The sequence below is a fragment of the Bufo bufo genome, chromosome 2 (assembly GCF_905171765.1).
Source record: "Bufo bufo chromosome 2, aBufBuf1.1, whole genome shotgun sequence".
NCBI lineage: Eukaryota > Metazoa > Chordata > Amphibia > Anura > Bufonidae > Bufo > Bufo bufo.
The window spans coordinates 442,819,651-442,844,032 of record NC_053390.1 but is presented as its reverse complement, the minus strand read 5'-3'; positions in this window follow the sequence as shown (position 1 = coordinate 442,844,032).

The window sequence follows — 24,382 nt, the reverse complement described above, 5'->3', positions numbered from 1 at the left end:
CAGCAGTGGAGGAGGAGGAGGTAGCCAACACTGGTTTTTGTTTTTATTTATTTATTAATTTTTTTGTTTAAATTAGGGTACACCCCAAAACATTGGGAAATATAACCTGTGATAATCCCCTCTAGCCGTGCTAAACAAATGTTCAGACAATACACTGGCTGCAGGGCAGGCCAGCACCTCCAAGGTGTAAAGGGCAAGCTCAGGCCATGTGCCCAATTTGGAGACCCAGAAGGGGCAGACCCATCAGTCTGTACGTGTAGGCGTGTGCACACATACTGCTCCACCATGTCTCATGTCCCCAGGATGTCCACAATCCAATTGGATATCTGCTCTATCAACTTTCGATGTTCTTTTCTGCGCCTACCATGTTGATCACGGTTAGCGGCGAATCAGGGTTCCATGCCGGAGAGGGAGCGTGAGAATGAAATACCACATCCAAGGGAGGTCATTGGCTTCAATGTGATCGAGCTGAAATGTGGGACAAGTTATTAAAGCGGAAGGATCGAATGAAAGGGCCAATTAAAGACGAATTTTAGAAATTTAAGTTCCTGTCACCTATGCAGAGCAGGGGTTTTTCATCAGCAAAAATGGGTTAATGTCACCCACCAATGGAACAGACAATTTAAAAAATTTCAGGCCCTGTCAACTATGTAGAGCAGGGGTTTATTCACAGCAAAACTGTGTTAATGTCACTCACCAATTAAACAGACGATTTTACAAAAATTAGGTCCCTGTCACCTATGCAGAGCAGGGGTTTGTATACGGCTAAATCAATAAAATGTCACCTGACAATGTAACAGACGATTTTTAGAAATTTAGGTCCCTGTCACCTATGCAGAGCAGAGGTTTATTCACGGCAAAAATGGTTAAATGTCACCCAAGAATGTAACAGACGAATTATTGAAATGTATTTCCTTGCCACTAGATAGAGCAGGGGTATATCACAGCCAAAAATTGGTGAATGTCACCCAACTATGTAACAGAGAAATTAGTGAAATTTATTAACCTGTCCACTAGATAGAGCAGGGGTATATCACAGCCAAAAATTGGTGAATTTCACCCAACAATGTAACTGTGACGGTCACGTACACTACACACAGGGGGGAGGATAGTGACCACTGCGCTCCACCCTCACCACTGGCCCTGCCTACTTGCCTCGCAAGTCCTAATGACAGGGGACAACTAGACGGCAGTCCCTAACTTAGGATACGTGCTGGGAAGACAGACAAGACAAATAACGGAACGTGAACGGACCAGGTCAATACCTAGAGAGCTACGCAGTACTAAGGAATGAGCAGAGAATAGTCAGGAAAAGCCGAGGTCAAATACCAGGAGAGGAACGAAGTACAACAGGAGTCTGCAAAGAATCGTCAGGTGGAAGCCGGGGTCAGGATACCAGGAGAGATGCGCAGTACAGGAGGAGCAGGCAAAGAATCGTCAGGGAACAGGATCAGGCAGTATTCAGTAGTCCAACAAATAGCCAGGAACCTAGAATTAACAGGCAACCTGTGGCCAGCAGGCTGCCTGTATTTATAGTGGGGTCTGAAAGTCATGTGACGTGGCCAGCGTCACATGACCCACAGACAGACAAGTCGAGCACCGAGTGATCAGCTCGGCGCTCAAGGCAGACCTAGGAGCAGGGAGCCTTCCAGCTAGCAAAGCCGCCCTGGGAACGAGACCAAACACAGATTCTCCCTCCCGAAGCTAAGCAGCAGGTCTGCGGCTGATGGGAGACCGAGTGCGCCTTTGGCGCCCCGTGACAGTAACAGACAAATTAGTGAAATTTATTAACCTGTCTACTAGGTAGAGCAGGGGTATATCACAGCCGAAAATTGGTGAATTTCACCCGACAATGTAACAGACAAATTAGTGAAATTTATTAACCTGTCCACTAGGTAGTGCAGGGGTATATCACAGCCAAAAATTGGTGACTTTCACCTAACAATGTAACTGTCACGGATGTATTAGGGGAGAACACCAAAAGACAACAAGACGGAAGGGAAAAGACACCACCCCCGGAAAACCTGTCCTGGAGAGCCACCTTTGGTTCAGGGCAGGCCTGGAACCCACCACCGGAACCAGCAGCCTGTGGGCTCTGAATTAGCAAAAACATCGCACGGAGGTCTGCTAGCTCCAAAGTCAGATTCTGCATCTGTTCGACCAGTGCAGTCATAGCATCCATAGCTGCACAGATCAGAACAAAAAATGGCGGTATGGGCTCTGGATAATGTCACGGATGTATTAGGGGAGAACACCAAAAGACAACAAGATGGAAGGGAAAAGACACTAGGCCTCACCGCTAGGGAGGGAAAAGGGTCACCACCTATGAAACCCTGCTCCTGGCCCTAACTCCTATCCGTATGGGCACCTCTCGATGATAGAGATGCCCATACACAGGAACCTAGAAAACCCTTGTGGCCCTCAGATGCCCTAGACCTATGACAGGGCAGAGACAACCTGCTCCTTCCCTGGTGAAGGAACCAGCGTCTCACTGAGGCCTAGTAAACAACAGAGGGGGGGGGGGGAATACAAAACACAACAAGCGGAACACTTAACTTCTAAGGATGATGGATGATCAGGACTTCAACTAGAACCACACTCCAGCTCTTCCAACACCAAATGAAGCTAGACAGAGCAAGGAGTGGTGGGTGGAGTCAAACTAAATAGGGGAAGGTAAAGGTCACATGAGCCACACCTGAACAGGAGGTGTGGACATACAAGCAACACACAGACAAAGTGAAACCAAAAGATGCTGTCAGATCACTAATGAGCAGATAATCTTTCAGATCTTCTCAAACCTGTCACCGGTAAAATAAAATATGTAAAAAAATAAAAATAAAATCTTGATCTATGAGGTGGAGGTCCATATGGAGTAGGAGGTTGAGAAGGCGGTGGAGGAGGACGGTGTAGGTGGAAGTGGCGGTGGAGAAGGACGAGGTAGCCAACACTGGTTTTTGGTTTTATTTTTGAATTTTTATTTTTATTAGGGTACACTCCAAAAGAGTGGGAAATATCCAAAATACAACAATGAGCAATTGTGCTGTAGTATAACAATGGCTGGGTAAGACTGGTATACATTTCTATTCTGCACAAGGTACGGACAAGTCCTGTGGGATCCATGCCTGGTTCATTTTAATGAACGTGAGCTTGTCCACATTGGCTGTGGACAGGCAGCTGCGCTTGTCTGTGATAACGCCCCCCTGCCGTACTAAACACATGTTCAGACAATATACTGACTGCAGGGCAGGCCAGCACCTCCAAGGCGTAAAGGGCAAGCTCAGGCCACGTGACCAATTTGGAGACCCAGAAGTTGAAGGGGGCAGACCCATCATTCAGTACGTGTAGGCGTGTGCACACACATACTGCTCCACCATGTTGTTGAAATGCTGCCTCCTGCTAAGACGTTCCATATCAGCTGGTGGTGCTGGTTGTTGTGGAGTGCTGACAAAGCTTTTCCACATTTCGGCCATGCTAACCCTGCCTTCTGAGGTGCTGGTGGTGCCCCAGCTGCGTTGGCGACCTCTTCTTCCTCCTCTGCCTTCGCCTTGTGCTTCCAGTGTGCCCCCGCTGTCAGGTGGGAATGCCACCAGCAGCGCGTCTACCAACGTGCGCTTGTACTCAATCATTTTACGATCACGCTCCAGTGACGGAATTATGCACGGTACATTGTCCTTGTAACAGGGATCCAGCAGCGTGATCACCCATTAATCAGCACAAGTTAGAATGTGGGCAACTCGGCGGTCGTTGCGGAGACATTGCAGCATGTAATCTCTCATGTGTGCCAGGCTGCCCAGAGGCAACGAAAAGCTGTCCTCTGTGGGAGGTGTATCGTCTGTGTCCTCTGTATGCCCCCAGCCACGCACCAGTAATGGCCATAAGCTGGTTTGGGTGCCACCCTGCTGTGACTACAATTCCTCCTCCTCCATCTCCTCCTCCTCATCCTCCACCTCGTCATCCTCCAGAACTGTGCCCTGGCTGGACAATTGTGTACCTGGCGTTTGTGGGTGCAGGAACCCACCCTTGGAGCCACTTGTGATTGACTGGCCGGAAACCCTATGAAATGATCCCTCTTCCTCCTCCTCCTCCTGTGCCACATCCTCTTCCATCATCGCCCGAAGCGTTTTTTCAAGAAGGCATAGAAGTGGGATAGAAACGATGAGAACGGCGTCATTGGCACTGGCCATGTTGGTGGAGTACTCAAAACAGCACAACAAGGCACACAGGTCTCGCATGGGGGCCCAGTCATTGGTGGTGAAGTGATGCTGTTCCGCAGAGCGACTCACCCGTGCATGCTGCAGCTGAAACTCCACTATCGCTTGCTGCTGCTCGCACAGTCTGGCCAGCATGCGCAAGGTGGAGTTCCACCTTGTGGGCACATCGCATATGAAGCGGTGAGCGGGAAGGCCGAAGTTACGCTGCAGCGCTGACAGGTGAGCAGCAGCAGGGTGAGAACACCAAATGCGCGCACAGACGGCCTGCACTTTCTGCAGCAGCTCTGACATATCCGAAGCTCTGCACCACCAAATTCAGCACATGCGCCAGGCAAGGGATGCACGTCAAACCGGCTAGTCCCAAAGCTGCTACAAGATTTCGCACACCACCAGGCTAGGCTGGAGGCTCACTGGCACCAACCACTTATCGGTCTGTTGTTCCATGCCAGTCCACAGCTCCTGCACAGTGTGGGATTTGTCCCCCAAACAGATAAGTTTTAAAACTGCCTGCTGTCGTTGTTGGTGAAGATGTTACGCTGACCGGATGAGGGGGTGGTAGAGGATGAGGAAGCGGAGTAGGAGGAGGAAGCAACAGGAGGTAAACTGAAGCGCCCTGCAATCCTAGGTGGGGGAAGGACATGTGCCAAACTGCTATCCGTCTCAGGCCCAGCCGCCACTGCATTTACCCAGTGTGCTGTTAGGGAGATATAACGTCCCTGACCGTGCTTACTGGTCCACGTATTCGTAGTTAGTAGACTTGATTTTGTCCCCCACTTGGTTGTGCAGGGAAGGGATGGCTCGCCTGGAAAAGTAGTGGCGGCAGGGCATGACGTACTGTGGGACAGCCACCGCCATAAGGCTTTTAAAACTCTCTGTCTCCACCAGACGGAATGACAGCCTTTCAAAGGCCAGTAATTTTGAAATGCTGGCATTCAGGGCCAGGGATCTTGGGTGGGTAGGGGGGTACTTCCTCTTTCGCTCCAGTGCTTGGGAGATAGAGAGTTGAACGCTTCTGTGGGACATTGTAGAGATGCTTGGTGACCAGGTGGTGGCGTTGCTGGCAGATCCTCTGTTTGCGGGGTGGCAGGTGCCACTGTCACTCCAGAGGTGGATGAAGAGGCCAAGACTGCAGCAGAAGAGGAAGCAGGAGGAGCCAGAGACCTCTCTTGGTTTTTGAGGTGTCTACTCCACTGCAGCTCGTGCTTTGCACTTAGATGCCTGGTCATGCAGGTTGTGCTCAGGTTGAGAACGTTTATGCCCCGCTTCAGGCTCTGATTCCACAGCGTGCAAACCACTTGTGTCTTATCGTCAGCACATTGTCTGAAGAACTGCCATGCCAGGGAACTCCTGGCTTTGGTGTGCTCGGTCCCTTGCTGCGGTGGGCAGTAGCAGGCGTACTGTCTAGGGGACGGCCACTCTGTTTTTGCACCCTGCTCCCTCTTCTGCTGTGCTGGTGGCTCTGTGCGACCACCGCCTCTTCCTCCGAACTACACAGGTCACTCACATGACCTTGATTCCATGTGGGGTCGAGGACCTCATTGTCCTCCACATCATCTTCCACCCAGTCTTCACCTCTGCCCTCCTTGTCGGTCTGCACACTGCAGAAAGCCACAGCAGTTGGCACCTGTGTTTCGTCATCATCCGAGACTTGCTACGGTGGTCCTCCCATGTACTCATACTGAAACATAAGTGGATGGGCATTGGTGCACTCAATCTCTTCCACTTCTGGGGCAGGGCTATGTGGATGGCCTTGGGAAACCCTGCAAGCATTCATTTAAGTCATCAAAAAGCAGAAGAGACTTCTCCATAACTTGGGGCTCAGACTGCTTGGCTGATTTGCAAGGGGGTAAGGTGAAGGACTGATGGACATGGACTGCAGGTGCCAACTCTGATCTTTCAGCAGGAGACTGGGTGGGAAGACAATGTGAAGGAACTGGAGGCACTGTCAGCCACCCAATCTAGTATCGCCTGTACTTGTTCTGGCCTCACCATTCGTAGAGCCGCATTCGACCCTTCCAAATAACGCTGAAGGTTCTGTTGCCTTCTCGCACCTGAGGAAGGTGTTTCACTTGTGCGTTTAGCTGGCACAGATCGACCACGTCCTTTCCCTGCAACAGGAGCTCCCTTATTTGACGCTCTCCTCATTCTTTCCATTCACCCACCAAACTAACAGATGGTTTTTGTCAGGCGACAATGTAACCGCTAATAGTCAACTATTAAGTTCACTGAGAGTAAGGCAGTGCCGGTGTCATAAAGAGAAAAAATTTCTTGAGGTCACACAACAGTGTGACAGGCGAAATTTATACAATTACTTCACAGTCCCAAAAACTGTTAATTTGTCAACCAACAATGTAACTGCAGTATTGACTGGTTGTATTTCACTGTGACAAATGCAGCAAAGGCCCCAGATGTAGGCTATTGCAAAAAATTTGTGTTTTTTAAAACCCAGAATATAATTGTATAAATGTATTATCTTGCGTAAAATAGGTGTTAAAAATACCAGAATATAACAGCGGTATATCACGCTTGTATTGGACTGTCAGAAATGCAGCAAAGGCCGCAAATTTATTATCTTGCCCAAAATGGGTGTTTTTTTTTAAACACAGAATATAATTGCAGTATTTCAAGCTTGTATTTCACTGTGACAATAGCAGCAAAGGCCCCAGATGCAGGTCCTTGCAAATAATTGGTGTTTTTTTAAACCCAGAATATAACAGCAGTATTTAAAGTATGTATTTGCCTGTCACAAATGCAACAAAGGCCGCAAATGTATTATCTTGCCCAAAATGGGTGTTTTTTTTAAAAACAAGACTGTAACAGCAGCATCTAACACTTGTATTGGAATGTGAAAATGCAGCAAAGGCCACAAATGTATTATCTTGCCCAAAATGTTTTTTTTTTTAAACCCAGAGTATAATTGTAGTATTTCAAGCTTATATTTTACTGTGACAAATGCAGCAAAGGCCCCAGATGTAGGCTATTGCCAAAAATGGGTGTTTTTTTTTAAGCCCTGAATATCATTGCAGTATTTAAAGCTTGTATTTCACTGTCACAAATGCAACAGAGGCCACAAATGTATTATCTTGCCCAAAATGGGTGTTTTAAGAATACCATAATATAACAGCAGTATATAACGCTTGTATTGGACTGTCAGAAATACAGCAAAAGGCTGCAAATTTATTATCTTGCCCAAAATGGGTGTTTTTTAAATACCAGAATATAACAGCACTATCTAACGCTTGTATTTCACTATGACAAATGCAGCAAAGGCACCAGATGTAGGGTATTGCAAAAAATGGGTGTTTTTTTAAACCCAGAATATAATTGCATTATTTCAAGCTTGTATTTCACTGTGACAAATGCAGCCAAGGCCCCAGATGTTGGCTATTGCAAAAAATTGGTGTTTTTTTTAAACCCAGAATATAATTGAAGTATTTCAAGCTTGTATTTGACTGTCACAAATGCAAAAAAGGCCACAAATGTAGGGTATTGCAAAAAAATGGGTGTACCAGAATATATATTGGACTGTTAGAAATGCAGCAAAGGGTGCAAATTTATTATCTTGCCCAAAATGGGTGTTTTAAGAATACCAGAATATAACAGCGGTATATCACGCTTGTATTGGACTGTCAGAAATGCAGCAATGGCCGCAAATTTATTATCTTGCCCAAAATGGGTGTTTTTTTAATACCAGAATATAACAGCACTATCTAACGCTTGTATTTCACTGTGACAAATGCAGCAAAGGCACCAGATGTAGAGTATTGCAAAAAATGGGTGTTTTTTTAAAACCAGAATATAATTGCAGTATTCAAGCTTGTATTTCACTGTGACAAATGCAGCAAAAGGACCAGATGTAGGCTATTGCAAAAAATGGGTGTTTTTTTAAAACCAGAATATAATTGCAGTATTTCAAGCTTGTATTTCACTGTGACAAATGCAGCAAAGGCCCCAGATGTAGGGTATTGCAAAAAATGGGTGTTTTTTTTAAACCCAGAATATAATTGCAGTATTTTAAGCTTGTATTTCACTGTGACAAATGCAGCAAAGGCCCCAGATGTAGGGTTTCGCAAAAAAATGGGTGTTTTTTTAAACCCAGAATATAATTGCAGTATTTCAAGCTTGTATTTCACTGTCAGAAATGCAAAAATGCTTTGCTGGTGCACTGAACTTGCATAAAATGGCCGCCGACGCCCACCTAACTAACAGACGGATAAAAGTAATTTTTCTGTGTCACTGGGCTCAGAGCAGGGTGAAAAAATTGTGCACTGCACCCACAAAACAAAACCGCTATAGATCTCTGAGTTAGGCCTCATGCACACGACCGTTGTGTGCATCCGTGGCCGTTGTGCCGTTTTCTGTTTTTTTTCGCGGACCTATTGACTTTCAATGGGTCCGTGGAAAAATCGGAAAATGCACCGTTTTGCAGCCGAGACTGTGATCAGTGTATCCTGTCCGTCAAAAAAATATGACCTGTCCTATTTTTTTGACGGACGACGGTTCACGGACCCATTCAAGGGTCGCCTGCGCCGATGACGTCATAGTGCTCCGAGGAACAGGCGCAGTGGAGATGTCTGTGCAGAAAGCGGTCAGACATTCACTGCGCATGCGCCGATATACAGACGCGCACGGCGCATGCGCGAGAATTCGTCCGCTGGCTCACAGGGAGGATCGCATTCCGGAGGAGATGGGCAGGCTGGAGGGATGCGCTGGGGGGCGGCATTTTGTGAAGGTAGACAGAGCCTCTAGGTGCTAATGACACCCCCATAGCACCTAGAGGCTCATTAGCATATCAATATAAGTTCGTTTTTTAGCGAAACGGCTGCACCAAAAGCTATTATATTAGGATTGTTTGGTAGAGCAGACTCTAGCGGATCGCTAGTGTCTGAAAGCTAATTATGTGAAAACGAAGAGGTAGAAACCCTTTAAACCGGAGGTAACTGAGCTCTTTCAAGGCTACAAAGCAAACCATTAAAAATGTAGCTTTAATGTATAAAATGTAGATACAAATGTACTTACACACAGGTGTTCAATACAGTTATGAAAATAAAAGGTTCTTATACTTAGAGACTAGCTTTGTAAAAGTTTGCTTTCTGGTCCCCGGGATAGGGATGTAGTGTCCCACTAGGTAAAGGTGGGCACTACACAAGGGTTAACATGTCTATTGCATTAATGTGATGTTTAATGTTCATTTCCCTATGTTTATCTGGGTGTCAGGCCTGTTAGGGTGTAGTTCAACCTCCTAGACGTTAGAGGGAGCTAGAGAGCCCTGAGTATAAATAGGTAGGCCCAGACAGGGAAGTGGTAGTTCAGTCCAGGTGGCTAGAAGTGTAGCCTAGTCAGCCTGAAGTTCCTGAGTCTAAGGGTCCATTCACACGTCCGTGTGTGGATCCGCAAAACACGGACATCGGCGATCTGCGTTCCGCATTTTGCCGGATCCGGGCAACACATCGTGCACTGAATAGAAAATGCCCATTCTTGTCCGCAATTGCGGACAAGAATAGGACATGTTCTATATTTTTCGGGATCGGAATTGCGGACCCGGAAGTGCGGATCCGCAATTCCGGATCCGGGCAACACATCTTGCTGCCCCATAGAAATGAATGGGTCCGCAATTCCGTTCCGCAGAATGCGGAACGAAATTGCAGGCATGTGAATGGACCCTTAGTGTAGCTCAGAAGAGTTACCCCAGAAGAAGAACTTGCCTCCTGGGAGAAACCTGCAGACACCCTCCAACCAAGCAGTGCCAGTACAACCAGCTCAGATAAGTAAGCTGATGGGCAGAGGTACTATAAAGTGAGAGCAAGGGTCAATACGGGAGGAAGATTTATTACCAAGGATTAAAAGCCAGCATTTAGGCATCCGGGCCTTGGGATACAGCCAGCCAGAATATCTGTGAGATAGAGCAGCCTGGTCTGTGAAGCATTAATTGTGTACCCTCCAAGTATCTTGCAAGATTTTTACCTGCCATATTGTTGAGAATAAGCCTGCTTGTGGAACATTGTGTAACGCACCAAGTTGATCAGTTAGGATCTCAACTGCGGAGGCAATGGACATCCACTATTACCCCACCGCTTTTGTGTTGGCTGTGAGATTTTGCGGTTACTCAGTATGTACCCCAGGCGGCTCTCTCAGTCTGAAGCGGAGAGTTTGGGGTAACAAAATCATTTACCGCTATCTAGGTAATTAATTTTACTGATGGGAAGGAAGAACTCACACAATTGCAGGGGTCTCAGGTTAGTGTATAGTTTGTTCCCTGATTAGAGTTAGTATATAGTATGTCCTCAGTTCAGAGTTAGTATATAGTATGTCCTCAGGTCAGAGATAGTATATAGTATGCCCACAGTTCAGAGGTAGTATATAGTATGCCCTCAGTTCAGAGTTAGTAGATAGCAATACCGACTCACAACAGTAGGTGACCTCCCCACTCTGAGTTCCAGGATACCAATCAAGCCTGTTAGCAGGCATATACTTGCGATTTGTTGTTTCCTAAAGAGGGAGCCAGCAGTGGGGGAGGCGGAGGCAAAAGGTAGGCAGTCCTTCACGGTGTAGGTAGGGTTCCAGTCCAGATATGGGGATGAAGTCTTTAGATACAGTGGAGCTAGCAGGGTGCGCACTCCATTAGTGGAACACCCTGCATAGCTCGTCTCTTCTATTTAAGCGCCGGACGATAAGTGGGCGGAGCCAGAGGACGGCCCGGCGGCCACTGCGTTCCACGCTGGAGCGCAAGCCAGCGTATGAACACAGACAGCCGCTGCGTTCCACGCTGGAACGCAAACCCAGTAGCTCATTATAGGCGGCAGTTGCGTTCCACGTTGGAGCGCAATCCTGCATACTGTTACAGTACCCCCCCCTTAAGGGACCCCTCCGGGGTACCCCACTAGGGGAGGGTCGGTTGGGAAATCTTCTATGGAACAATCTTTGGAGTCTGGGAGCATGAACGTTCTGCTCCTCCTACCAAGAGTCATCCTGGGGACCATACCCCTTCCATCTAACAAGATACTGGATCTTCCCCCGTCTTTTCCTGGAATCAAGGAGCTGCTCAACTTCAAATTCCTCTTCTCCTAGGACATCTATCGGGGGCAAGGGTCGATGATCATTTGATGGGAACGGCCTAGGTCTAAACGGCTTCAGTAGTGACACGTGGAATGTGGGATGTACCTGTAATCGAGGAGGAAGGGTGAGTCTCATCGTGTTGGGGTTAATAACCTTTTCTATCGGAAAAGGACCCAAGAATTGTCTTCCCAATTTCTTGGAAGGTACCCCCAACCGAAGGTTTCTTGTCGATAACCAAACCGAGTCCCCGACCTGGTAGGGAGGATTTTCTCTTCTACGACGGTCGTAGTAAAACTTCTGTCTTTCCTTTGCCCGTTGAAGGTTGTCCTTTAGCGTGTTGAGGGTAGTTTTCAAAGTAGTCAGATAATCGTCTGCTGCTGGAACGTTTGTAGAGAGACTGATTTGAGGAAGAGACTTAGGGTGAAATCCGTAATTAGCAAAGAATGGACTATGTAATGTAGAGGAATTCGTGGAATTATTATAGGCGAATTCAGCGAGAGGAAGTAAACCGTCCCAGTCATCTTGGAGAAAAGAGTAGGGATGAGCGAACCCAAACTGTATAGTTCGGGTTCGTACCGAATTTTGGGGTGTCCGTGACACGGACCCGAACCCGAACATTTTCGTAAAAGTCCGGGTTCGGGTTCGGTGTTCGGCTCTTTCTTGGCGCTTTTTGAAAGGCTGCAAAGCAGCCAATCAACAAGCGTCATACTACTTGCCCCAAGAGGCCATCACAGCCATGCCTACTATTGGCATGGCTGTGATTGGCCAGTGCAGCATGTGACCCAGCCTCTATTTAAGCTGGAGTCACGTAGCGCCGCACGTCACTCTGCTATGATCAGTATAGGGAGAGGTTGCAGCTGCGACGTTAGGGCGAGATTAGGCAGATTAACTCCTCCAAAAGACTTCATTCTGTGATCGATCTGCAGCTGTGGATCATTGAAGTGCTATTATTGACTTGCTCACTTTTTTGAGGCTGCCCAGAGCGTTTTTAGATCACTTTTTTTCTGGGGTGATCGGCGGCCATTTTGTGACTTGTGGTGCGCCAGCACAAGCTATCACCAAGTGTATTTAACCATCGATAGTGTGGTTATTTTGTGCTATATCCTACATCAGCTGCAGGCTGAGCCTGTGTCACCGAAGTGCATTTAACCATCAACAGTCTGGTTATTTTTTGGCCATATACTACATCAGCTGCAGGCTGAGCCTGTGTCACCGAAGTGCATTTAACCATTGACAGTCTGATTATTTTTTGGCCATATACTACATCTGGTGCAGGTTGAGCCTGTGTCACCCAAGTGCATTTAACCATCAACAGTGTGGTTATTTTTTGGCCATATATTACATCAGGGGCAAGTTGAGCCTGTCACCCAGCGCCTAAAAAATAGACCTGACATTTCTATTCAACCAAATCTGTACTGTTTTAGCTGGTCAAGTTATTTGTAGTGACCGTAAAAGCACACTTTTTTTTCTGGGTTGAAAAACCATTCCCAAATTTGCCATTCTCAAAATAACTAGTTTCTGGTATTTGAGGCCTACTTGAAATCTATCCCAAAAAGAATATCTTACATTGAAGCTAGTGATAGTGTCATTCAGAAAAACCTAAGACACACGCTAGCGTGCTGATAGAAATCTGATTTTGTAATTAAACCTATACCTGTCACACAGCGCAAAAAAAAAACAGGCCTCACATCTCTATTTAACCAAATCTCTACTGTTTTAGCTGGTCAAGTTATTTGTAGTGACCGTAAAAGCACACTTTTTTTTCTGGGTTGAAAAACCATTCCCAAATTTGCCATTCTCAAAATAACTAGTTTCTGGTATTTGAGGCCTACTTGAAATCTATCCCAAAAAGAATATCTTACATTGAAGCTAGTGATAGTGTCATTCAGAAAAACCTAAGACACACGCTAGCGTGCTGATAGAAATCTGATTCTGTGATTAAACCTATACCTGTCACACAGCGCAAAAAAAAAAACAGGCCTCACATCTCTATTTAACCAAATCTCTACTGTTTTAGCTGGTCAAGTTATTTGTAGTGACCGTAAAAGCACACTTTTTTTACTGGGTTGAAAAACCATTCCCAAATTTGCCATTCTCAAAATAACTAGTTTCTGGTATTTGAGGCCTACTTGAAATCTATCCCAAAAAGAATATCTTACATTGAAGCTAGTGATAGTGTCATTCAGAAAAACCTAAGACACACGCTAGCGTGCTGATAGAAATCTGATTCTGTGATTAAACCTATACCTGTCACACAGCGCAAAAAAAAACAGGCCTCACATCTCTATTTAACCAAATCTCTACTGTTTTAGCTGGTCAAGTTATTTGTAGTGACCGTAAAAGCACACTTTTTTTACTGGGTTGAAAAACCATTCCCAAATTTGCCATTCTCAAAATAACTAGTTTCTGGTATTTGAGGCCTACTTGAAATCTATCCCAAAAAGAATATCTTACATTGAAGCTAGTGATAGTGTCATTCAGAAAAACCTAAGACACACGCTAGCGTGCTGATAGAAATCTGATTCTGTGATTAAACCTATACCTGTCACACAGCGCAAAAAAAACCAGGCCTCACATCTCTATTTAACCAAATCTGTACTGTTTTAGCTAGTCAAGTTATTTGTAGTGACCGTAAAAGCACACTTTTTTTTCTGGGTTGAAAAACCATTCCCAAATTTGCCATTCTCAAAATAACTAGTTTCTGGTATTTGAGGCCTACTTGAAATCTATCCCAAAAAGAATATCTTACATTGAAGCTAGTGATAGTGTCATTCAGAAAAACCTAACACACACGCTAGCGTGCTGATAGAAATCTGATTCTGTGATTAAACCTATACCTGTCACACAGCGCAAAAAAAAAACAGGCCTCACATCTCTATTTAACCAAATCTCTACTGTTTTAGCTGGTCAAGTTATTTGCAGTGACCGTAAAAGCACACTTTTTTTTCTGGGTTGAAAAACCATTCCCAAATTTGCCATTCTCAAAATTGTGGTGAACGGGAACAATGAGGAAAACATCTTATAAGGGACGCCGACGTGGACATGGTCGTGGTGGTGTTAGTGGACCCTCTGGTGCTGGGAGAGGACGTGGCCGTTCTGCCACAGCCACACGTCCTAGTGAACCAACTACCTCAGGTCCCAGTAGCCAGCAGAATTTACAGCGATATTTGGTGGGGCCCAATGCCGTTCTAAGGATGGTAAGGCCTGAGCAGGTGCAGGCATTAGTCAATTGGGTGGCCGACAGTGGATCCAGCACGTTCACATTATCTCCCACCCAGTCTTCTGCAGAAAGCGCACAGATGGCGCATGAAAACCAAGCCCATCGGTCTGTCACATCACCCCCATGCATATCAGGGAAACTGTCTGAGCCTCAAGTTATGCAGCAGTCTCTTATGCTGTTTGAAGACTCTGCTGCCAGGGTTTCCCAAGGGCATCCACCTAGCCCTTCCCCAGGGGTGGAAGAGATAGAATGCACTAACGCACAACCACTTATTTTTCCTGATGATGAGGACATGGGAATACCACCTCAGCACGTCTCTGATGATGACGAAACACAGGTGCCAACTGCTGCGTCTTTCTGCAGTGTGCAGACTGAACAGGAGGTCAGGGATCAAGACTGGGTGGAAGACGATGCAGGGGACGATGAGGTCCTAGACCCCACATGGAATGAAGGTCGTGCCACTGACTTTCACAGTTCGGAGGAAGAGGCAGTGGTGAGACCGAGCCAACAGCGTAGCAAAAGAGGGAGCAGTGGGCAAAATCAGAACACCCGCCGCCAAGAGACTCGGCCTGCTACTGACCGCCGCCATCTGGGACCGAGCACCCCAAAGGCAGCTTCAAGGAGTTCCCTGGCATGGCACTTCTTCAAACAATGTGCTGACGACAAGACCCGAGTGGTTTGCACGCTGTGCCATCAGAGCCTGAAACGAGGCATTAACGTTCTGAACCTTAGCACAACCTGCATGACCAGGCACCTGCATGCAAAGCATGAACTGCAGTGGAGTAAACACCTTAAAAACAAAGAAGTCACTCAGGCTCCCCCTGCTACCTCTTCTGCTGCTGCTGCCTCGGCCTCTTCTGCTGCTGCTGCCGCCGCCTCGGCCTCTTCCTCCGCCTCTGGAGGAACGTTGGCACCTGCCGCCCAGCAAACATGGGATTTACCACCAACACCAACACCTGCGTCACCAAGCATCACAACCATGTCACACGGCAGCGTTCAGCTCTCCATCTCACAAACATTTGAGAGAAAGCGTAAATTCCCACCTAGCCACCCTCGATCCCTGGCCCTGAATGCCAGCATTTCTAAACTACTGGCCTATGAAATGCTGTCATTTAGGCTGGTGGACACACACAGCTTCAAACAGCTCATGTCACTTGCTGTCCCACAGTATGTTGTTCCCAGCCGCCACTACTTCTCCAAGAGAGCCGTGCCTTCCCTGCACAAACAAGTGTCCGATAAAATCAAGTGTGCACTGCGCAACGCCATCTGTGGCAAGGTCCACCTAACCACAGATATGTGGACCAGTAAGCACGGCCAGGGACGCTATATCTCCCTAACTGCACACTGGGTAAATGTAGTGGCGGCTGGGCCCCAGGCGGAGAGCTGTTTGGCGCACGTCCTTCCGCCGCCAAGGATCGCAGGGCAACATTCTTTGCCTCCTGTCTCCTCCTCCTCCTACTCAGCTTCCTCCTCCTCTTCTTCCACCTGCTCATCCAGTCAGCCACACACCTTCACCACCAACTTCAGCACAGCACGGGGTAAACGTCAGCAGGCCATTCTGAAACTCATATGTTTGGGGGACAGGCCCCACACCGCACAGGAGTTGTGGTGGGGTATAGAACAACAGACCGACGAGTGGTTGCTGCCGGTGAGCCTCAAGCCCGGCCTGGTGGTGTGCGATAATGGGCGAAATCTCGTTGCAGCTCTGGGACTAGCCGGTTTGACGCACATCCCTTGCCTGGCGCATGTGCTGAATTTGGTGGTGCAGAAGTTCATTCGCAACTACCCCGACATGTCAGAGCTGCTGCATAAAGTGCGGGCCGTCTGTTCGCGCTTCCGGCGTTCACACCCTGCCGCTGCTCGCCTGTCTGCGCTACAGCGTAACTTCGGCCTTCCCGCTCACCGCCTCATATGCGACGTACCCACCAGGTGGAACTCCACCTTGCATATGCTGGACAGACTGTGCGAGCAGCAGCAGGCCATAGTGGAGTTTCAGCTGCAGCACGCACGGGTCAGTCGCACTGCGGATCAGACACACTTCACCACCAATGACTGGGCCTCCATGCGAGACCTGTGTGCCCTGTTGCGCTGTTTCGAGTACTCCACCAACATGGCCAGTGGCGATGACGCCGTTATCAGCGTTACAATACCACTTCTATGTCTCCTTGAGAAAACACTTAGGGCGATGATGGAAGAGGAGGTGGCCCAGGAGGAAGAGGAGGAAGAGGGGTCATTTTTAGCACTTTCACGCCAGTCTCTTCAAAGTGACTCAGAGGGAGGTTTTTTGCAACACCAGAGGCCAGGTACAAATGTGGCCAGACAGGGCCCACTACTGGAGGACGAGGAGGACGAGGATGAGGAGGAGGTGGAGGAGGATGAGGATGAAGCATGTTCACAGCGGGGTGGCACCCAAAGCAGCTCGGGCCCATCACTGGTGCGTGGCTGGGGGGAAACACAGGACGATGACGATACGCCTCCCACAGAGGACAGCTTGTCCTTACATCTGGGCAGCCTGGCACACATGAGCGACTACATGCTGCAGTGCCTGCGCAACGACAGCAGAGTTGCCCACATTTTAACGTGTGCGGAATACTGGGTTGCCACCCTGCTGTATCCCCGGTACAAAGACAATGTGCCCACCTTACTTCCTACACTGGAGCGTGATAGGAAGATGCGCGAGTACAAGCGCACGTTGGTAGACGCGCTACTGAGAGCATTCCCAAATGTCACAGGGGAACCAGTGGAAGCCCAAGGCGAAGGCAGAGGAGGAGCAAGAGGTCGCCAACGCAGCTGTGTCACGGCCAGCTCCTCTGAGGGCAGGGTTAGCATGGCAGAGATGTGGAAAAGTTTTGTCACCACGCCACAGCTAACTGCACCACCACCTGATACGGAACGTGTTAGCAGGAGGCAACATTTCACTAACATGGTGGAACAGTACCTGTGCACACCCTTCCACGTACTGACTGATGGTTCGGCCCCATTCAACTTCTGGGTCTCCAAATTGTCCACGTGGCCAGAGCTAGCCTTTTATGCCTTGGAGGTGCTGGCCTGCCCGGCGGCCAGCGTTTTGTCTGAACGTGTATTAAGCACGGCAGGGGGCGTCATTACAGACAAACGCAGCCGCCTGTCTACAGCCAATGTGGACAAGCTGACGTTCATAAAAATTAACCAGGCATGGATCCCACAGGACCTGTCCATCCCTTGTGCAGATTAGATATTAACTACCTCCCCTTAACAATATATTATTCTACTCCAGGGCACTTCCTCATTCAATACTATTTTTAATTTCATTTTACCATTATATTGCGGGGCAACCCAAAGTTGAATGAACCTCTCCTCTGTCTGGGTGCCGGGGCCTAAATGTGTGACAGTGGCCTGTTCCAGTGGTGGGTGACGTGAAGCCTGATTCTCTGCTATGACATGAAGACAGATTCTGCGCTGACATAAGGCCAGATTCTCTGTTACGGGACCGCTCTCCTCTGTCTGGGTGCCGGGGCCTAAATGTGTGACAGTGGCCTGTTCCAGTGGTGGGTGACGTGAAGCCTGATTCTCTGCTATGACATGAATACAGATTCTGCGCTGACATAAGGCCAGATTCTCTGTTACGGGACCTCTCTCCTCTGCCTGGGTGCCTGGGCCTAAATGTGTGACAGTGGCCTGTTCCAGTGGTGGGTGACGTGAAGCCTGATTCTCTGCTATGACATGAAGACAGATTCTGCGCTGACATAAGGCCAGATTCTCTGTTACGGGACCTCTCTCCTCTGCCTGGGTGCCTGGGCCTAAATGTGTGACAGTGGCCTGTTCCAGTGGTGGGTGACGTGAAGCCTGATTCTCTGCTATGACATGAAGACAGATTCTGCGCTGACATAAGGCCAGATTCTCTGTTACGGGACCTCTCTCCTCTGCCTGGGTGCCTGGGCCTAAATGTGTGACAGTGGCCTGTTCCAGTGGTGGGTGACGTGAAGCCTGATTCTCTGCTATGACATGAAGACAGATTCTGCGCTGACATAAGGCCAGATTCTCTGTTACGGGACCTCTCTCCTCTGCCTGGGTGCCTGGGCCTAAATGTGTGACAGTGGCCTGTTCCAGTGGTGGGTGACGTGAAGCCTGATTCTCTGCTATGACATGAAGACAGATTCTGCGCTGACATAAGGCCAGATTCTCTGTTACGGGACCTCTCTCCTCTGCCTGGGTGCCGGGGCCTAAATGTGTGACAGTGGCCTGTTCCAGTGGTGGGTGACGTGAAGCCTGATTCTCTGCTATGACATGAATACAGATTCTGCGCTGACATAAGGCCAGATTCTCTGTTACGGGACCTCTCTCCTCTGCCTGGGTGCCTGGGCCTAAATGTGTGACAGTGGCCTGTTCCAGTGGTGGGTGACGTGAAGCCTGATTCTCTGCTATGACATGAAGACAGATTCTGCGCTGACATAAGGCCAGATTCTCTGTTACGGGACCTCTCTCCTCTGCCTGGGTGCCTGGGCCTAAATGTGTGACAGTGGCCTGTTCCAGTGGTGGGTGACGTGAAGCCTGATTCTCTGCTATGACATGAAGACAGATTCTGCGCTGACATAAGGCCAGATTCTCTGTTACGGGACCGCTCTCCTCTGTCTGGGTGCCGGGGCCTAAATGTGTGACAGTGGCCTGTTCCAGTGGTGGGTGACGTGAAGCCTGATTCTCTGCTATGACATGAATACAGATTCTGCGCTGACATAAGGCCAGATTCTCTGTTACGGGACCTCTCTCCTCTGCCTGGGTGCCTGGGCCTAAATGTGTGACAGTGGCCTGTTCCAGTGGTGGGTGACGTGAAGCCTGATTCTCTGCTATGACATGAAGACAGATTCTGCGCTGACATAAGGCCAGATTCTCTGTTACGGGACCTCTCTCCTCTGCCTGGGTGCCTGGGCCTAAATGTGTGACAGTGGCCTGTTCCAGTGGTGGGTGACGTGAAGCCTGATTCTCTGCTATGACATGAAGACAGATTCTGCGCTGACATAAGGCCAGATTCTCTGTTACGGGACCTCTCTCCTCTGCCTGGGTGCCTGGGCCTAAATGTGTGACAGTGGCCTGTTCCAGTGGTGGGTGACGTGAAGCCTGATTCTCTGCTATGACATGAAGACAGATTCTGCGCTGACATAAGGCCAGATTCTCTGTTACGGGACCTCTCTCCTCTGCCTGGGTGCCTGGGCCTAAATGTGTGACAGTGGCCTGTTCCAGTGGTGGGTGACGTGAAGCCTGATTCTCTGCTATGACATGAAGACAGATTCTGCGCTGACATAAGGCCAGATTCTCTGTTACGGGACCTCTCTCCTCTGCCTGGGTGCCTGGGCCTAAATGTGTGACAGTGGCCTGTTCCAGTGGTGGGTGACGTGAAGCCTGATTCTCTGCTATGACATGAATACAGATTCTGCGCTGACATAAGGCCAGATTCTCTGTTACGGGACCTCTCTCCTCTGCCTGGGTGCCTGGGCCTAAATGTGTGACAGTGGCCTGTTCCAGTGGTGGGTGACGTGAAGCCTGATTCTCTGCTATGACATGAAGACAGATTCTGCGCTGACATGAAGCCTGATTCTCTGCTATGACATGAAGACAGATTCTGCGCTGACATAAGGCCAGATTCTCTGTTACGGGACCTCTCTCCTCTGCCTGGGTGCCTGGGCCTAAATGTGTGACAGTGGCCTGTTCCAGTGGTGGGTGACGTGAAGCCTGATTCTCTGCTATGACATGAAGACAGATTCTGCGCTGACATAAGGCCAGATTCTCTGTTACGGGACCTCTCTCCTCTGCCTGGGTGCCTGGGCCTAAATGTGTGACAGTGGCCTGTTCCAGTGGTGGGTGACGTGAAGCCTGATTCTCTGCTATGACATGAAGACAGATTCTGCGCTGACATAAGGCCAGATTCTCTGTTACGGGACCTCTCTCCTCTGCCTGGGTGCCTGGGCCTAAATGTGTGACAGTGGCCTGTTCCAGTGGTGGGTGACGTGAAGCCTGATTCTCTGCTATGACATGAAGACAGATTCTGCGCTGACATAAGGCCAGATTCTCTGTTACGGGACCTCTCTCCTCTGCCTGGGTGCCTGGGCCTAAATGTGTGACAGTGGCCTGTTCCAGTGGTGGGTGACGTGAAGCCTGATTCTCTGCTATGACATGAAGACAGATTCTGCGCTGACATAAGGCCAGATTCTCTGTTACGGGACCTCTCTCCTCTGCCTGGGTGCCTGGGCCTAAATGTGTGACAGTGGCCTGTTCCAGTGGTGGGTGACGTGAAGCCTGATTCTCTGCTATGACATGAATACAGATTCTGCGCTGACATAAGGCCAGATTCTCTGTTACGGGACCTCTCTCCTCTGCCTGGGTGCCTGGGCCTAAATGTGTGACAGTGGCCTGTTCCAGTGGTGGGTGACGTGAAGCCTGATTCTCTGCTATGACATGAAGACAGATTCTGCGCTGACATGAAGCCTGATTCTCTGCTATGACATGAAGACAGATTCTGCGCTGACATAAGGCCAGATTCTCTGTTACGGGACCGCTCTCCTCTGTCTGGGTGCCGGGGCCTAAATGTGTGACAGTGGCCTGTTCCAGTGGTGGGTGACGTGAAGCCTGATTCTCTGCTATGACATGAAGACAGATTCTGTGCTGACATCAGGCCAGATTCTCTGTTACGGGACCTCTCTCCTCTGCCTGGGTGCCGGGGCCTAAATGTGTGACAGTGGCCTGTTCCAGTGGTGGGTGACGTGAAGCCTGATTCTCTGCTATGACATGAATACAGATTCTGCGCTGACATAAGGCCAGATTCTCTGTTACGGGACCTCTCTCCTCTGCCTGGGTGCCTGGGCCTAAATGTGTGACAGTGGCCTGTTCCAGTGGTGGGTGACGTGAAGCCTGATTCTCTGCTATGACATGAATACAGATTCTGCGCTGACATAAGTCCAGATTCTCTGTTACGGGACCTCTCTCCTCTGCCTGGGTGCCTGGGCCTAAATGTGTGACAGTGGCCTGTTCCAGTGGTGGGTGACGTGAAGCCTGATTCTCTGCTATGACATGAAGACAGATTCTGCGCTGACATAAGGCCAGATTCTCTGTTACGGGACCTCTCTCCTCTGCCTGGGTGCCTGGGCCTAAATGTGTGACAGTGGCCTGTTCCAGTGGTGGGTGACGTGAAGCCTGATTCTCTGCTATGACATGAATACAGATTCTGCACTGACATAAGGCCAGATTCTCTGTTACAGGACCTCTCTCCTCTGCCTGGGTGCCTGGGCCTAAATGTGTGACAGTGGCCTGTTCCAGTGGTGGGTGACGTGAAGCCTGATTCTCTGCTATGACATGAAGACAGATTCTGCGCTGACATAAGGCCAGATTCTCTGTTACGGGACCGCTCTCCTCTGTCTGGGTGCCGGGGCCTAAATGTGTGACAGTGGCCTGTTCCAGTGGTGGGTGACGTGAAGCCTGATTCTCTGCTATGACATGAATACAGATTCTGCGCTGACATAAGGCCAGATTCTCTGTTACGGGACCTCTCTCCACTGCCTGGGTGCCTGGGCCTAAATTTGTGACAGTGGCCTGTTCCAGTGGTGGGTGACGTGAAGCCTGATTCTCTGCTATGACATGAAGACAGATTCTGCGCTGACATAAGGCCAGATTCTCTGTTACGGGACCGCTCTCCTCTGTCTGGGTGCCGGGGCCTAAATGTGTGACAGTGGCCTGTTCCAGTGGTGGGTGACGTGAAGCCTGATTCTCTGCTATGACATGAAGACAGATTCTGTGCTGACATCAGGCCAGATTCTCTGTTACGGGACCTCTCTCCTCTGCCTGGGTGCCGGGGCCTAAATGTGTGACAGTGGCCTGTTCCAGTGGTGGGTGACGTGAAGCTTGATTCTCTGCTATGACATGAAGACTGATTCTGCGCTGACATGAAGCCAGATTCTCTGCTATGGCATGAAGAGACTGATTCTCTGCTGACATGAAGCCAGATTCTTTGCTATGGCATGAAGAGACTGATTCTCTGCTGACGTGAAGCCAGATTCTCTGCTATGGGACCTCTGTCCAATTGATATTGGTTCATTTTTATTTTTTTAATTTTTATTTTATTTCATTTCCCTATCCACATTTGTTTGCAGGGGATTTACCTACATGTTGCTGTCTTTTGCAGCCCTCTAGCTCTTTCCTGGGCTGTTTTACAGCCTTTTTAGTGCCCAAAAGTTCGGGTCCCTATTGACTTCAATGGGGTTCGGGTTCGGGACGAAGTTCGGATCGGGTTCGGATCCCGAACATTTCCGGGAAGTTCGGCCGAACTTCTCGAACCCGAACATCCAGGTGTTCGCTCAACTCTAGAAAAGAGCAGTGACATCTGAGAAACTGTTCCAGACACTGATTCACCCTTTCCGTCTGCCCATTAGTTTGGGGGTGATAGGCGCTAGACATTCTGTGGTGGATTTGAAGTCTGGAACAAAGCGCTCTCCAAAATTTGGAAACGAATTGCGAACCCCTGTCTGATATGACCTGGCTAGGAATTCCATGTAGCTTAATAATGTTAGACAGGAATACCTCGGCCGTTTCCTTGGAGGAGGGTAGCTTCTTGAGAGCCACGAAGTGTGCCATCTTAGTCAGCAAATCTACTACCACCATGATGGTGTTGTTTCCTCTGGAAAGGGGAAGTTCAACGATGAAATCCATCGAGACCCATTCCCAGGGTCTGTTGGCGATGGGAAGATTCATTAGGAGACCATAAGGTCGGTTCCTGTCACTTTTACATGAGGCACAGATCTCGCACGTGGAAACGTATTCCTTAATTTGTTTGGTCATCTTTGGCCACCAGAAGTTCCTGCGTATCAGGGTTGCGGTTTTGGTAATGCCAGGATGTCCCGCGAGGGGTGAATCATGGCAGAGTTTGATCACCTGGGTGGTGAGGGAGGGTGGTATATATAGTTGGCTGTCCCTGTAAAGGAGACCCTGTTGGTTCTGCAAAAGACCTGGGGGGGTGTTAGCCTGGTCATTAATTAGAGCATCTTTGAGCTGGGTTTCCAACGTTATGGTGGCGAGGACGAGTTTCTTCGGTGGTATGATCCATGTGGGAGCCGTGTCTGTAGTGTGAAATTCAGCCAAACGTGACAGGGCGTCGGCCTTCCCGTTTTTTGAGCCTGGTCGGTATGTAATTTGGAAGTTAAACCTGTCGAAAAAGAAGCTCCACCGTACTTGACGGCCTGATAGTGTTTTATTGGTTTTCAGGTATTGTAGGTTACGGTGATCCGTGTATATTGTGATGGGGTGTATTGAGCCTTTAAGTAAATGCCTCCAGTTTTCCAAGGAGCATTTTATGGCAAGGAGTTCCTTCTCCCCTATGGGATAATTGAATTCGGCGGTGTTTAGCGTCCGGGAGTAGAACCCGATAGGATGTAACGGGGTTGAGAAGGAGCTTCGCTGAGACAGGACAGCTCCTATGGCTGCTTGGGATGCGTCTACTTCTAACACGTAGTGATGGTTCGGATTCGGGAGGGTCAGTATTGGTGCGGACGTGAACCTGCTCTTTAATAACTCAAACGCTGATTGAGCATCCTTAGACCAAACGAACTTCGTGTTGACACTAGTTAAGCGGGTTAGAGGTTTAGTGGTAGCGGAGAAATCCTTAATAAATTTTCTATAGAAATTTGAGAACCCTAGGAACCGTTGAAGAGCTTTCCTGGAATCCGGAATCGGCCAGTTTTGAATGCAAGTGATCTTAGAGTGATCCATCTGGATACCTTTGGGTGAGATTATGTATCCGAGGAAGGGAAGAGAAGTAGTCTCAAACACACATTTTTCCTGTTTGACGTATAACCGATGGACATTTAACCGTGCGAGAACCCAACGGACATGTTTCCTGTGATCGTGTAAGTTATCAGAATACACCAGTATGTCA